Here is a 16281-nt window from a genome sequence, read left to right on the forward strand (position 1 = left end):
CCCAAACCCTGTAACTAGTAGAATATATTTGAAAGGCCACATCTATAGCAGGAATGAAAATCAATAAAGGACAAAGGATCAAAGGAATATCTGAAAGACTGAAGGCAAATTGTATCAGACCACCCATGGAGGGGAAACATGACCTAAAACACCTGCAGGGGCTTCCCAGGTTCTGGGCATGTGCCAAGATTAGAGACAATGCATGCCTTGCATTGCAGGAGAGGGCTCTGAAGCAAACATCAAGGTGATTGGTTGGGGAGCCCATATTTTAAGCATCCAGGCACTGAGCCCCTTCTGTGTCTTACCTCTTTCTATGCCAAGTGGTGGGCAGTGGAGTTTCCTATCCCACCCCTCCATCCAGGATGGTGTTATGAGTTTGAGGGTTTTGGTAAAGAACCCAAATAGTATCCAAAGATGTTTGGTAACACCAAGCAAGAATGAGGAGCCCTCATATATTAGGGGAAAATTTTACTGAGAGGCCATCCTTGGATTATGTCCTACTGTTTCCCCATAACTATTAGAGACGGGGGCGTAACAAAAAGGGAAGTCACAGACAGGAAGGTAGGGAACTCAAAAACAAAGACATAGAACCTAAAATCACTGAACACTTGAGGAAAAGCAACATCCTGAGAGATGTGTATACCTCCAGCCTTAAAGTAGAAGGAAATTTTGTCATGGTATGACACGGATGAACCTTAAGGACATTAAGATACGTAAAATAAGCCAGTCACAGAAAGGCAAATACTGCATGATTCCACTTACAGGAAGTATCTAAAGTGGTCAAACCCATAGAAGTAGAAAGTAGAATGATGGTTGCCAGGAGCAGGGGGAAGGGTAAACAGTTCAATGTGTGTAAAAGTTTCCCTTATGCAAGATGAAAACATTCTCTAGATCTGCTGCACCGAAATATGCATATAGTTAATGATACTGTGCTGTACACCTAAAATTTTGTTAAGAGGGTAGATTTCATGTTACGTTTGTTGTTGTTTCTTTCTTTTAACCACAATACAAAGAAAGAGAGAGAGAGAAGGAAGGAGAGAGGAAGGGAAGGAAGGAGGAAGGAAGGAAGGAAGCAAGGAAGCAAGGAAGGAAGGAGAAAAGAAAGGGTTGATTCTTCTCTAGAGCCTTCAGAGGGAGAACGGCCCTGCCGACACCTTGATTTTGGCTACCTAACCCCTAGAACTGTGAGAGAATGCATCTCTGTTGTTTTATGACCATTTGTTACAGGAGGCCTAGGAAACCAACGTAAGACAGAAGCACCAAGCTCGACAGATGGAAGAACTAATGCCCAAGGGAATATGGGGGTAAAGAGAAAAAAAAAAAAAAAAGGAAAAAGATTTTAAAAGAAAGAAAAGTAAATTTTTCACAGAAACAAGGGAAGATATCCATGAAATAGAAATAAGCTCTTAAGAGATAAGACCAATCAGCCATCATGGATAACATCCTAAAACTCAGAACAGATTTGATAGTCTGCCACACAGGATGGGCACACGCAGGGAAGAGCTGTGGGAATATGGTAGCTGGAGCTTAGGGATTCTCTCAGAATGCTGTGCAAAAGGATAAAAAAGGCAGAAAAGAAGAATGAAGATTAAGACACAGAAAATAACTTGAAAAGACCAAACATCTTCAAACAGGAATTCTACAAGAGAGAATGGAGGAAATACAGGGAATTTAAAACCGAACGAGAAGACATTTCCAAAGTTCACGAAAGACACAAAACTTCAGACTCAAGGGGCACAAGAATGCTGAGCATTGAATGGAAAAGACAATATTTTGATGTTACAAATTGGGGTCCTTCGCACATGAGGTGCTCAGAGGTAACTGGGTTCCCTCACCCCTGACATTTATATTAGGTACAGCCCTATATTGAGGCAATCTTCTTTCTCTCTCATCTTCAATGCAACTTCTCCTCTGTTACCTGAAATGCAATAAAAACATGGGTTCAGAATTCATCCTTGATTCCTGGCCAATATTTGTGGTGTATGGAATTGGAAGTGCCCATTTCAGAAGAGGCCTGTGGTGTAATTAGAGTTTATTAGTCTCCGTAGTGTGTATTCATCAGAAGTTCATGCTGTTTGACACAGTCTTGGCCTGTGACAGGCTAAAGTTTTCATCTCTGCCAAATTAGAGGGGAAATCAGGATGAGGAATCATCTCTGAGATCCTTTATTGCATATAAAATGTGCAAAATGCTAAAAAAAGAAGAAGAAAAAAAGCTCGTGTAACAATCTGTTTGGATAATATTGGAATGTGTTTATTGAAGATGTTGACAAGTAAGTGAGAAAATTATCGTTCATAAAGTGAAATGGACTGGGGAGTATAAGACTCTCTGACCAGATAACAGAAATAAAGAGCTCCATAAACCAATCAATTCTTTAAAATTAGAAGAGCATTAATCTGAGCTGTGAGATATCAGTTTTGTAAACATGGTTCAGGGCTACCCCTGGGTGAGGTCCAATGTCTCTTGAGGAATCAACAATTCACAGGATTATTTTGTTCATCAACTCTTAGGAGACAGAATCAGACAAGAAACCATTTTACTTAGTAAATGAAACATATTTAATTTGCTGTCTCAGTCTGTGTCAGTCTGTCTTTAGAGAAACCCATATCAAGACATATAACAACAGCTTCCCATCAATAATTGTTTGACAGTTACTATGCTACTGGGTGTACCTTTCAAATGTATAATTAGGAAGACTTGGCAGATGGGACATATTGATCAATAACATAGTCAGTTTTCTATTATGGAAATAAATTGATATTTCCACTGTAAAAACATTTCTTTCAGTACCTGAGAACACTATTTATTTCTAGCAAGACGGTACCTAAGGGGAGGTGTAAATGTTAGACAAATTATAGTAGGCATTTACCAGTCTTTTTGACTACACTGCCTTTTCAATATCCCTAGGAGGTATCAGGTTTGGTCCGCAACTTCCTTGCAAGGGTTCTGTCCCTAGATTGCTGCCTCAGGTCAGGACAACCGGACCCAGTACTTATCTTACTGTTCATCGAATCAAGGTCACTGTTGTTGGAAATGGAGTTGGCATTGGTGGGACGTGGGAGGCAGAGGGTTACAGAGCACGGATATAGAAATCAGACAGATCTGGACATAAATCTTGGCCTTGAACTTGAACACATTGCTGACTCTCTCTGAACCTTAGAGTCCTCATCTGTAAAATGGACCTGAAGGTGCCTAAAGAGGAAGTGAGGGGCCTCAGGAATGGAAAGAAATACATTTTAAAGGTTTGGAGGCAGAGCTACAAATCGCTGCTTTCCTTCCCAGGGCAGACTATATTTGCCAAAAATGGCTGTAACAACCCCTCCCATCTCACATGCTCTTCTACAATGTGACCTAGACCCTCCCACACTGACACATGGGGTCTAATTTCCTCCCCTCGAAACCTGAGCTCATTTCCTGACTTGCTTGTAACCTGAAGCGTGCGTCAGAAGTGACTCTGAGAGTTCCACGGCTAGTTCAGAAGAGGCCAGGCACCTGCCACCTGGTGTTTGTGAAATCAGGCACCATGCTGGGAGAGGGCCATGACACACACATGCTGGGAGAGGGCCATGACTCTGGATGAGTCATCCCAGCCTGGGTACCAGATCAGACCTCCAGATGATCCCAGCTCCCGGGTGTCTCAGTCCCCACCAGCTATTTGAGTCTCCCCAGGTGGAGCCCCAGACATTGTGGAACAGAGACAAGCCATTCCCTTTGCTCCCTGCCTGAGCTCCTGACCCATATATTCTGTGGGCTGAACAACATAGCCACCATTTTACACCACTCAGTGTGGGGTGGTTTGTTATGCAGCGTTAGTGACTGGAACACTCCCCAATGCAGATAAGAGGTAAACACATGCATACACACACACACACACACACACACACACACATGCATGATCACTCATGATGGAAAGTGGGGCAAATGTTAAAGAAGAAAGATGGACTCACCGACTCTCTCTATGGCCCAGTTTCCCCATCTGCAGGTGATGGGAAGGTGAGACGGTGCTCCCAAAGGCCCTCCCAGCTCCAACATTCTGCTCCTGTGATTTTCCCTCCCTCCCCTTCCATTAAAGCCCCATCTGAAATCCTTCAAGTTCTCTGAGGTATACATGACTGACAACTCCCCAGCAGTGGTTGTATCTTAGGCAGCATCAAAGCCTAAAGGGAAAGGAATAAAGCTTTGATGGTGGAATTTCAGAGACAGTGGTTATTTTTTTAGAGGATGACAGAGACATGGTTATCCTAAGTCTTGCAATCATAACACTATCTGCATATCCTTATGATATAAATGAGTCATGTTAGACACCATTATTGTTATTGTACGTGGAGTGTCACATGTATTGATGCACATTTTGTGCTGGACGTTCTTCCAGGCACTGTGCAGGCATTATCCTCCCACCCCATCATGAGTGCTACCTGCCGGGACACCATGTTCGAGAACATAAAGAAATCTGTCCCTCGGGGAGATGAGTCTACTTGAGAATTGTACACTCAATGTGGGTCCGTCCAGCCCAGAGGTTTTCAAATCTCACTGCAGTGAAACACTTATGTTTTATACTTTGAATCAAGGTGTTCTGCTGATAAAAATTGAATAATGTTAATTTCTTCACTTGCAGGAGAAATACATTAATGAAAAGGATTTTCAATTTTCCTCCCGTAATTTTTTTTAAACCTTAGACGTTCAGCACCACTCGCTGGCTAGGAAAATCATTTCTAGCTCAAAGGAGAGGAAAACATTGAAGCAATTATGAAAATGGGCCCTGGAGTTAGACCAGGGTTCGAAAAACGAACAAAAATTAATCGGCCACTTACTGCTATGTGACCTTGGGTAAGTCACTGTTGTAATGCTTAATTCTATTGTCTGTAACATAGGGTACCTATAGTTCCTTCCTCATAGGGCTGAGTTGGGACTGAACCCATAACTAATTATACACTATGTATAGTGCCTAGCATGCTTAAATAGTTAATCAAAGTTTGCTGCTTTTATTAATAAATCGTTCCTAAATCACTGCAGGCAGGCAGATACAAGATAGAAGGTAATTTTCAAGGTGATTTTGACCTGCCAGAGAAGATCTTTGGGAAAAGGAAGGTTGGTGTGAGCACACATTCACATCTGAGTTTTGCAAAGTAGATAACTTCTTACAATAAAATTTCCAGATTAGTTGTTTAATTTTCACTCTTCTTTTCTGATATAAAAATACCCTAGAGAAAAATAATACAGTGAAGCAGGAAAAGCATGGCCTTTGGAATAGAACAAAAATGGATTCTAATCCTGGATTAATTACTTATCTTCTCTGAACCTTGGTGCAGGCACGTATTAAGTGTTCAATAAATATTTGTGGAACAGAATTCTAAAATTTTTATACTGCCTATCTTTTACTTTTTTAGGATTAAATGAGATAGGGAGTGAGAGTACCTAGCTTACAGATGCTAGCGGGCAAATGACTGTTTTCTTTATTCACACATTATTTTTTAAGAGCCTGGCATTTTTTATTAAGAAATTCCAACTTTGATCAGTTCTTTTCATCCTGATAAATGTCAGTTCCTCTTTTTACCATGCAGATAACTATTTTAGCTACAAAGCTGGTTTTCCTGAACATACTCACTCTATTCTATTCCAGAAATTCTCTAAAATTAAATGCCGTGTGGACAAAACAATGATGCTTCTCAGAGGAACTCAGAAGCTGCACAGATATTAAGCCTAATCATTGTGAAAATAGGAAACACATGGTTTTTAATTAATGTAAGAGATAGCTGAGTTTGCTTTTACCATGGACACACACACACATCCCCCTTGAGTATGGTGTTTCCTTATAACCATGAGGTCTGATACAGTCATGAAATCATTAGAGCCCCTTCCTCTGGGGTTAAATTTAGATCTCTGTGACTTCTGAAAGATCATTTGTTTCATCTTTAAAATTAAGGAGTAGTGCTGGAAAGTTCCAGTGATTGTTTCTTTAATGTTCAGCAATTTCTACTCTTCCACTTAGAAGCAACTAAACTCACATCATATGACTCACTTTCCTGCCATAAATCTGGCGATCAATCTAAAAGCCCCAGTTAGCCAGGCATTTCCTAGGTAACCAACCCCAAGTGGCTTTAATGGACAGCCCATAACAGTCAGAAACCAGCAAGAGAAAGCAAACACCTGTCCCTTCTGTACGTTTTCTCAATATGTTTAAATAATTAAAAATACTATCAAGAAACTAATCCATAGATAAAATGACATGTAAAATATGATGACAGCGTCCTCCTCTTCCTTCATTGATTCACTCCAGAGGAGAAAGAGCCATTTACTCAAGGCTTTACTTATTCCCAAAGAAATTTCTTCCAGCCTCTGAAATGAAGTTAGAGTTATCAGGCTCGATCTTGTTGATTGGGTGAGTTACAAATAAATGGTCATGAGCTAAATATTTGCAATGGTCATGACTTTTAAGTTTCCTTTTGATCTGGAAATATCATAGACTGACTCTTTTTGGAATGTACATTGGATTAAATTTAGTAATTCAAGGAAGCGTAAAGGTTAAAGCATCCACTTGGGAGTCAGTCCTCAGTGAATGCTGGCTCCAACATACATCAGTGCATGACCTTTGGAAAGGATACATAATCTTTCTGAGTCCCTATCTATTCATTTGTAAGGCAGGAGTAATGAAAATAAATTGTATCTCATCGGATTCTTGGGATGCCTAAATCAGGTAATACAGGTCAAAAGCCTCGCACAATGCTGGTCACATGGTAAGCACTTAACAAAGGTTAGAAATAAACGAAAACAAACAAAGGAAAGAACCATCTTTGTTTTTTAAAGAACTTATATTGAGATATAATTGACATACAATAGATTGCATATATTTAAAGTGTACAATTTGATATTTTTTTCTTATTAGTAATGTATATATGGCAATCTCAATCTCCCATTTCATCCCACCCACCCCCCCACCACTTAAATTTAACATTGAAAATATTTTGATTTTTTTGCTCTTTTTGCATTTATATATATGTATATAGATAAGCAAAGTACATGTTTATGTATGTATATATATGTATATGAGCAAAATGCACATAAAAATCACCTTCTTACATGTAAATACTCTCTGAGCCTCAGGCACCAGGTTAAGGCATTTACACACTTGGAAATACAAGACTGATAAAGAGTTAAATGCCTCAAGCTGAAAGAAAGAAAACCATCAGTTCTGGAATATTGTCATTAGCATCACAGAGAGCAAACGTGTATCAGGCCCCCTCTATGTGCAAAACAGAGTCACAGATGGAGAAAGCATGGGTTGAGCATCAGATAGAAGTAGATTGAAATCCTGCTCTTCCCGTATTAGCTGTGTGACCATGGGTAAACAGCAGACCTTCTCATCTTCCAAATGGGTACGCCCATCAGGGCTCATGGCTGCAATCAACATGAACGGACTCTGCAAACTTAACCAAAAGCACAATTCATCAGAAGTGCTTGGGACACTTACAGAGTCAATAAGAAACTGGAAGACCCGTTTGGAAAACTGGTTAAGGTTTGAGAAGTTCTTAGACAGCTAGGTGGAGGGAACCATGGAGAAACTATGGAGTAGCAATGGTCTGGTTAGAGGCCATCAATGCCGCTGACATGAACACAACCTTCAACTGGCCCCCGTCCTTAGGTTACTGGCACAAGATTCAAAGTCCTCGTTTGTGACTGCTATGTGATCCACATGCTGCTGCTGGCTCTGCAAAATCAAAGAGGGCTCTTCAGCCTCCATCCCAGGAGCGGGATGCTACCTCCACCATGACCTTGCATGGTGAGCTATTCCAGAAAAGGACAATTGGGCACCAAAACAGCAAACAGACTCGTAGGAATAATGATACAAAATATCACAGACTTGTGAGGATGAAAGTGTGTATCACAATGCCTGGCACATAGTGGGCGTTCACACACTCAAGCTATTATTATTAGATGTTCAAAGCATAGGCTCTAGAACAGAGAACACTTTAATTGACCACGTAGTCTGTGTCTGGTCCCACACTGGCTGAAGATAGACTGGTGAAAATATGGCTTAATATAGTATGACATCTGCTCATAATGAGATTACAGTGGAATGGGGAAGGCAGAGAAGTCAAAAATAATAATAGCAATTTGAAATAGCCATGATGAGGACCATATGCTCTGGGTAGGAGTGAAGTGTTCTGGATTCTAAAAGGAGAAAACTTTTTATTCTGTCTTGGATGGCTGGAGAAAGTGAGAAAAAAAAAAACAAGGAATTCCTTACTGGAATAGTGGCAGTTGAGCCTGGAAGATATTCTCCAGTCTTCTCTGCTGATTCTGCACATTCTTAAAGTGCTACCTGTAACAAAACAGCCTTGCTACTTAATCCAAAATGCAGATTGGAGGATTCGAATAGAGAAAAGTTCTGGAATGAAACCTTCCAGGTGGGCAACAAGTTGCCAGTCAAAGGCATTCTTACATTCTTTTTTTTTTTTCATCATTAGTCATTGTCATCCTGACGTCATTCCCAGGTAAACAGTTTTCCTCCTTAATTAATGGCCTGATGCAAATGAAAAGTTTTCCTCTCATTTACTCATTCATGATTCAAATAGATGGTCAACATTCATCAAGGTGACCCAGACAGTACTGGATTAAGCACTGGGATTGTGGAATCAAACAGATCAGGATATAGGTCCTACATTTTCCCTTACTCTCCAGGTAACCTTGGGCAACTCACTGAAACTGTCTCACCATGTGTAAATGAGGGATACACACCCAGTAAACACGATTCTCAGAGTTGTGTCGCCACACACGTATACCCTTACAGGATGATAGGTATTCAGTAAATGTTAGCTGTGTTATTACTCTAAGTGGAATGTGGGAGAAGTGCTTTCCGTTAGCAAAAGAAGACAGCCTAGAATCTTCAAAATGCTTAGTTAAATACTAGCAGAGCCAGGAAAGAAAGAAAGAAAATTCAAGAAATACAATAGTTTGACCTAATCAAGAGCAGATTCCTGATTCTTTCATCACTCGTCTGTCCCATTTCACTGTTTCTTCAGGATATACAACAGTGGCTGACACCAAGAAGGTGTTCTGTAAACATTTAGCAAATGATTTAACTAGAACATGTGTTTAATTAATCAGTGAGGTTTAGCCAAGGTCCATCAATCACCTTGCACAAGTCCAAGAAATACAGTTTCTATATGACACACATAGATGACAACAACATGCTTAGGAGCAGTGGTTCGCAAACTTAGCTGGACTTTGGAACCACCTAAGAACATGCAAAAAATAATGATGTCTGGCTCCTACCTCCAGAGAGTCTGATTTAATTGTTACAGGGTGTGGTCTGGCCATTAGAATTTTCTAAAGCTCCCAAGAGAGTATTATATGCAGCGAAGTGTGAGAACCAATTCTCCAAGGGACCATTATAGTATTCAGTGTACATTTTGACCCCTGGATTATGCATCAGGGTGGTGTCCTGTTATTAACAGCTCAAGTCCCATGTTCTCTAAGATGTACACTGAGAGAGGAAAATGGGCAGGTCTGCCTACGATGGTAATTGATGGTGGTGAGAGAGTAGAGAAAAGAGGTCAGGTAGATCTGGATTTAAGTCTAGGTCACCTTCTTACTATTAATAAACTGTGTAACCTTGGGCAATTTACGTTGGAGGCTTCAAAATTCAATGAGCTATGATACCTAGAGTACCAGGCAGGAGGGTCAACCCTGAATAAAAGGTGATTATAACTAAGGCTTCCCTGATTGTGCCACAGTGATCAATTCTTTTGCAGCCTTCTCTCACATTCAGTCTAAACAAGAAGTTAGCAAAGCACAACCAGTGGATCAAAAACAGTCGACCACCTGTGTTTGTAAATAAAGTTTTATTTGGACACAGCCAATCTCATTTATTTACTTTATCGTCTACAGCTGCTTACACACTACAACGGCCAAGTTGAGTAGCTACAACAGAGATCATATGTCCCAGAAAGCCTAAAATATTTTCTATCTCACTCTTTGCAGAGAAAGTTGGCCTGCCCCTATCCTAATCACCAATTAAATACATTTTCTGTGCTATTTATGATGATGAAGATATATTGTTATTTGAAAACCCCCTCCTCCACAGGAAGATTTTAAGTTCTTTGAAGCTGGACCACCTCATGTAGTTTTTCTCTAATAATACTATTTCACATTCACTTCTGCTTGCCAAAGAACTTTGATGTGTGAGCTGTCGTGTCCCACAGAGTCGAGTATGGTGTTGAGCAAACAGAAGACACTTGAAAAATATTTGACTGATTGATTGCCTTTCTCTGATTTATTTCAAGCTCTAAGCAATTGGGCCAATGGCTATTTTTATTACTGACGTGATAGGTCATGAAGACCATCACAAATCCCTATATCAAGTGGAGACGGAATATTTCAAACCATTGTATGAAATGGCTTTTTTTTTTTTTTGTAACATGTCTGGTTGTCACTCGTTTCCATCTGAATCCTTTCTAAGCATTATGTGATTTTTTTTTCCCACAAGAGGCAGTGCTGTTTCTGTAGAAAAGAACAATGTTTAGAGTCAGACTTGAGCTAAAAAATCCCAGCTTGACCGCTTCCTAGCTTTGAGGTCTCGGCCATATGGCTCAGGTTTCAGTATCATTTAGAATCTAGACAAGTCAGAAACGTGTTCTTCCTTTCGCTCATACGTCTTAGTCTCACTTTTCTACCTAGCAGTTCCACGGAAACAATGGCTTAGAATTTATCAGTTCCTGGGAAATCATATTGGTGAATCGTCTTTTTTAATTTTATACAAGGGCACAGACCAGCCTAAAGTCAGATAAATTCACTAGGAAAAAACAATGATGAGAAGCAATGTTCAAGGCAGAAGATAAGAGATGCAGAGAAATACACATGCCTGTCTGAGAAGCTCTGGAGTGACGTGACATTTCTTGTCATTGATCTGACCTACTTATAGCTCTTCCATGTAACAAATGGTAAAGCACTCAACACTACTAAATATTCTATTTCTGCACAATGTATAGTTAATTTTAATAATGCTGTCTAGTTATTTTGTGCTTGGTATCATATAAACCAGGAGGATCTCTTTATAAAAAAAAAATTGAATTTACCAAGGAGATTTTATTACAAAAACAAGTTGAACATGGTCCAACTGCTAAATATTGTGGCTAAATGTAAACCTGATGTTGAAGTTTTTAAATGGGAGATTTATGTAATTATTTTGAGTTAATTCTGTCTTTATTCCAGGTATTAGATGCTTCTTTGTCAGAATCTTGTATTTACTACATGCTTTTTTGTTGTTGGATAATTTATGAAAGAGCCTCTGAAAGGGATTATGCAGCTGGAAGACAAGACCAACTGTAGAAGAGAGGTTTTTCAACCATATGAGAAGATGGCGTAGTTACTGCAATTCTGTACACCATTGCAGGTAACCAAAGACATGAACTGCTTTCTGTACAATCATATATTTGACAGAAAAATGGATTTTATATTTATATTTGAATATGGAGAGAGCTTATATTACGGGAATTCACTTCAAATTAAATAATGAACCATGAAGACTTAGCATCCTCAGAACTTTAATAATGATAAGTCTTGGCTAATAAATAATAATATTCTCCCCATGGCATTTATCTTATTTGATCATCACAGTGATCCTACAAGGTAGCCATGGCAGGTATTAAAATTCCTATTTTACAGAGAAAGAAAGTAAGCCTCAGGGAAAACAAGAGCTTTCTCCATACATACTACTGGGTTTTAAACCTATATCTGACTTCAAATCTGTTGGGATTTCTAACCCTTTATCAATGCGCCATTCTCTGATCTTCAGAAAAGGGGCAAGCATGGTCTTAACAATTGTCCTGTGTTCTCCCTCCCTACAGAGTCTATCTGGCTTCTGACTTTTTCTTTGGTTTTGTCTATCAACTCTAATCTGCACCATCCCCTTGGGAACCATTTTAGAATTCAACTTCCCTTTTAGGGCCATACTTCTGGCTTTATGTTGTTTTAGGGTAAATATTCAGTACTACCCAATGCAGCTGCAAGACCTGAATCTGTTCCTCTCTACCACTGGCCATTAGTACCTGCTCTAATAAGGTGTTTTGGCCTGCAAAGAGTCTCTGCACTCCATTTGCGCTGGGAGCATATGTAGTCTCTAATAATAGAGACTACGGTTCTGGTTGGGGGCTGGGGATTGAAGAGGAGATGAAGACTGTGAAGGGAATATTCTCCATCTGGGAGGCCACTAGAATCAGTTTTGATCCCTACGGCTAGAGGAATAAGACAAATAGGATTGTTTTGTTGAGAAACTTTATGAGACTCTGAGCAAAATCAAAACTTCTTTGAAGCCTTGTATAGACATTTATTCAGCAAATATTTATTTATTTATTTTAGATTTATTTATTTACTTACTTATTGGCTGCTTTGGGTCTTTGTTGCTGCACTTGGGCTTTCTCTACTTGTGGCAAGCTTGGGCTACCCTTCATTGTGTTGTGCAGGCTCCTCATTGCGGTGGCTTCTCTTGTTGCAGAGCACAGGCACTAGGCATGCAGGCTTCAGTAGTTGTGGCACATGGGCTCAATAGTTGTGGCTCATGGGCTCTAGAGCACAGGCTCAATAGTGTGGCGCATTGGCTTAGTTGCTCCGTGGCATGTGGGATCTTCTTGGAGCAGGAATCAAATGTGTGTACCCTGCATTGGCTGGCAGATTCTTAACTGCACCACCTAGGAAGTCCTATTCAGCAAATATTTAATGAGAAACTACTGTGTGCCAGACACTGTTAACAGGCACTAAAGAAACATCAGGGAATGAAACAGGAAAAAATTCCTGCTCTCATAGAGCTTACATTCTAGTGGGACATGCAGACAATAAATATAAACAAAAATATATACATTTTAGTCTTCCAATCCTTGAACATGGTATACGTTTTAATTTATTTCGTTATTTTACTTCTCTCAACAATGTTTTATAATTTTTAGTGTACACATCTTGAATTTTGGTATACTTAGTTCTAAGTATTTTATGTTTTTAATGCTGTTATAAATAGAATTTTTAAATTTCATTTTCCAATTTTTTTCCTACCAACATATACAACACAGTTGATATGTTTATGTTGACCTTGAACCACGCAACCTTCCTGAATTCAATTCCTATTTCTTGTGGTTGTTTTGTGGATTCCTTAGACTTCTATGTAAATAATCATGCCATCTACAAGTAGAGACAGTTTTACTTCTTTCTCTCTGATCCTTTTGCTTTTTATTTCCTTATCTTGCCTTATTGCAAAGGCTAAGATGCTCAGTATGATATTAAATAGACTGATAATAGTGGACTGCTTGCCTTATTCTTGATCTTAGGAGGAAAGAATACAATATTTTACCATTAATTATTATGTTTTTTGTAAGTTTTTTAATGTGTCCTTTAACAGATTAAGGAAGTTCCCTTCTATTCCTAGTTTGCACAGAGATTTTGTAATGACTAAGTATTGACTTTGGTCAAATATGCTTTTACATCTACTGAAATGTTCATATGCCTTTTACGTATTCTGTTAATATTATCAATTATATCAAAATTTTAAACACAGATATATTGAAAAGTTGTAGAATAAATGCTATAAAGAAAAATAAACAACTTAAAGGGAATGAGACTAATAGGAAGTGCTGTCTCAAACAGAGTGAGCAAAGAAGACTTCTCTGAAAAGATAATATTTGAGGGAAGGAACAAGCAATGCAAAAGTACGAGGAAATATTCCAGGCACCAAATTGTAGAAGATGGGTTTGAAGAGATAACCAGGGGCTGAATATGTAAGCCCTTGGAGGCTGTTGCAGGGAGTTGGGGATTTTGTTCTTAGACCCTGGGGAATCATTAGTAGGTTTTTAGCAAAAGAGCACCATGAAGTGATTTATTATTTTAAAAGATCATTCCAGCTGTTATGTGTATTACTGAATGTAAGTGGCAAAAGTGGGATGGAGAAATTAATCAGGAGACTATTTTATTATGCCACCAGGCATCATAGTATCCTGGATTAGAATGGTAACAGGAGGTTGATAAAAAGTGACCTGTTTTGGACTTTCTGTTGGATTGAAGCTGGGCCAAGGGAAAGTGAGAATTTGAGAAGAACTCCTGGAGTTTGGAGAAACTGGATGCATGATGGTGCCACTAACTGATGGAGGAGAAGAGGACTGGGAGATAGAATCAAGAGAACTGTTCTTACCATTTAGATATTCACCTCTTTAGGTGAATTCAAAATAGATAGCTGGATATAGTGTCCTGGAGCTCAGGGAAGAGGTGAGAGTAGAGAAAAAAAAAAATGGAAGTCTTAGGAATATAGATGAAATTTAATTCCATGGGGCTAGGTGAGGTCACAAAGGATTTGAGAGTAAAAAGAACTATATACTGGGAAATTCTAATACATGTAGAGAGTCAAGAAGAAGAGGAAAGTCCAGAAAAGGAGGTTGAGAAGAAGCAGCCTGTGGGGTAAGAGGAAAATAGAAGGAGTAGGGTGGCTCAGAAGCCAAGTGAAGAAAGGGTTTTGAGAAGGAGGGAATGATCCACTGTGTCCAAGGCTCCTAAGAGGCCAAGTGAGATAAAAATAAAAAATTGAGACGCTTGGTAGGGTGGTGGTGACTGAGGTAACAAGGAATGGAAGGCATAATGGGATCAGTACTGGGGTTCTTGTAGGGGAAGATGACCTCCCAATTTTCATTATGGGCTTCCTTTAGGGATTAACCTAGTGGATAGTTAGTTGTGGGAGGCCAATTGTAATGGTCTTACCAAGAGCTCAGAGATTTCTGGGGGCCTCCGTCAATACTATGAGGAATTACATCATGAGATGTCTCTCCCCACGTCTGCACAGAAGCCCACACCCCAAGGCCTCGCAGTTTGGGAAGGACTGAGTCATTCTGCTCTGCATGGACCTAGGAAGCATCATGATGAGCGTGTGGTACAGTGACAGCAGCAGGCATCCTTTAAGCAGATTCCAGAGTGGTCAAGATGCATGATGGGAGCTGCAGCAGGAGCGGAAGGTCACACTTTTAAGGATTCCCCCCAAATGGCCTACATTCCTGCATGAGAGGATGTGGGCGGAGAGCTTCCCAGTCACTGTAATCTGGACATAAGTATGAAGTGACTCCATTCTATAATCATGGGTGGATGAGGCGGAGCTCATAGAAGTTACAGGCAACTGTTCTAATATCGAGTCTCCTTGCAAAACCTTTCTCAAATAACTAACTTCTTGCTCCCTCTCTTTTAAAAATATGTAAAATTAGAAAAAGAAAGGGATTTAAAAAAAAGGACTTCCCTAGTGGTCCAGTGTTTAAGAACCCACCTTCCAATGCAGGGGGCACATGTTCAATCCCTGATCAGGAAAAATTATTGAAAAATAAATTTAAAAAATTTTTTGAAAAAGTAAAATTTGCCTTTTTTGAAAGCATCCCTAGACCAGCAGTAGTTCTTTAGCAGTTAGATTTCAAAGGATATCTTCCTTTGCAGAGCTATCCAGGGTTGAGACGTCAACAAAGTAAGTGAGAAAGTGGAGGGACATGGGGCTGTCATGCACACTTGTGCAAGTTCTTCTGCACCAGGGCACCCAGAACAAGGAGCGCTATTTTCTAATTTGAACGAAGGCACCATGTGGGCTAACGGCAGTCCTGAGTGGAGAAACTTGAAAGCAAAACCAGAACATATGTCCAAGAGGCAACAGAGTACTCTTCATCTGTATAAAGTGAGAGGACATGGACTCCATTTATGGAAAGATTCAGAGAAAGATGGAGAAAGTTATTTAAATGCTTCCCAGGGTCCAACAGCTTTTTTAGCACATCTTTTCAAAAAAGGCAATTCATGATATTTTGTCTTCAGTTCTACATGGAGCAGAGGGTCTCTCAACATCTGTTCCAGCTCTAATAAGATATGCACTTCTGTGTTTCCCTTCCCTTTCTGAGGGTTAGGATCATAGTCTAATTCATCTTACATTCCCAGGATTTGACCAAAAGTGAATACTCAGGATATGCTTGCTGAACAAAGTGCTGTATGTAACGTGGAGTTTCAGTTCCAAGACAATTCTGAGCTCAGAATTCTAATCTTACAAAATCAGAATGGATACTAAACATAACTAATTTTTATTGAGAGCTCTATAAAGATTGTATTACTTAATCCTCACGGCATAGTCTGTAAGGTAGATACAGTTCTTGCCTCTTTTACAAATGATAATAATAATAATAAATAATACATAGTGTTTAATATATTCCCGGCACTGTTCTAAGCACTTTTGCTTATATTAACTAATCGAATCCTCCAAACAAACCTTTCAGGTAGGTACTATTT

The sequence above is a fragment of the Hippopotamus amphibius genome, chromosome 7 (assembly GCF_030028045.1).
Source record: "Hippopotamus amphibius kiboko isolate mHipAmp2 chromosome 7, mHipAmp2.hap2, whole genome shotgun sequence".
NCBI lineage: Eukaryota > Metazoa > Chordata > Mammalia > Artiodactyla > Hippopotamidae > Hippopotamus > Hippopotamus amphibius.